The sequence below is a fragment of the Numida meleagris genome, chromosome 2 (assembly GCF_002078875.1).
Source record: "Numida meleagris isolate 19003 breed g44 Domestic line chromosome 2, NumMel1.0, whole genome shotgun sequence".
NCBI classification, from domain to species: domain Eukaryota; kingdom Metazoa; phylum Chordata; class Aves; order Galliformes; family Numididae; genus Numida; species Numida meleagris.
This window is the reverse complement of record NC_034410.1, coordinates 42,706,863-42,707,081: the sequence shown is the minus strand read 5'-3', so window position 1 is coordinate 42,707,081 and position 219 is coordinate 42,706,863.

Genomic DNA, 219 nt, shown 5'->3' with positions numbered 1-219 from the left:
CAGAACGGACCACTGAGACCTTCTACCAAAAAGGAGACCAGTGCATGGCTTCAATGTAACTCCAATCACTGGCTGAGTTTCTTCAGCTCACTTCAGACTTGCAGAATTCAAGTGCAGAAACAGAAGTGACAGCTTTCAAAATGTAGTGTATAGATAACAGCTAGTACTCAAGAGCTAGCAAGTTACTCTTGAAGTAGCTCATAAACTCAAGTACAGAAA